The 674-nt window shown below is 42.7% G+C and overlaps 1 non-coding gene across 1 annotated transcript; it reads right to left on the bottom strand.

Annotated features, from left to right (window-relative positions):
• Window positions 1–320: 320 nt before the first annotated feature.
• LOC145123087 (small nucleolar RNA R71) lies at window positions 321–427 on the bottom strand. Its single transcript, XR_013714966.1, has one exon. It is a non-coding gene; the product is annotated as a small nucleolar RNA R71 (small nucleolar RNA).
• Window positions 428–674: the final 247 nt, after the last annotated feature.

The raw sequence follows: 674 nt of genomic DNA, 5'->3' as shown, positions 1-674 counted from the left end.
CAGGGTTAGTACAACCCGCGATTCATGCCACTGCCACATTCGAGCTAAAGGGACACATCCTTACTGCACTTAAGGATGTTACATTTTATGGAAAAGATCATGAGGATGCTTTTAAGCATCTAGATGAGGTCAATGACATTGCGGATTATTTCAACGTCCTGAATGTTAATAGATATACCGTCTTGCTAAGGATGCTTCCCGTTACTTTTAAGGGAGCTGCGAAAGATTGGTTAAAAACACTTCCACCTGGTGCAATCACTACTTGGGCTCAGATGCGCGAACAATTTTTGGATCAATTTTGCCCACCATCAAAGATAGCTAAACTCAAAAAGGCGATAGGCAATTTTGAGCAACAGCCAGGGGAGTCACTTTATGAGGCATGGGAGAGCTACAAAGGGTTGCTAAGGAATTGTTCTCAACATGACCTAAACATTCAACAAGAGGTGTCCATATTCTATGATGGGGTGAATGTCTTGACAAGGCAAATCCTTGATTCTTAAGGGCCACTGACAAGGAAAAATCCAAGGGAGGTTAAGGAGTTAGTTGAAGAATTTGCAAAGCATTCTCGTGAGTACCATTATCCAAGAAATGAAGGAGTTAAAGGAAGCGGGGGTGGAAATTCTGCAGACATGGCTGCTGTAATGGGCATGCTTGATACAATGGACAGGAGAATG

This window comes from Lactuca virosa, chromosome 6, assembly GCF_052849685.1.
Source record: "Lactuca virosa cultivar CGN04683 chromosome 6, Lactuca_virosa_CGN04683_v6, whole genome shotgun sequence".
NCBI classification, from domain to species: Eukaryota; Viridiplantae; Streptophyta; class Magnoliopsida; order Asterales; family Asteraceae; genus Lactuca; species Lactuca virosa.
Note: the sequence above shows the minus strand (reverse complement) of the source record. Positions and strands in the feature narration are given on the sequence as shown.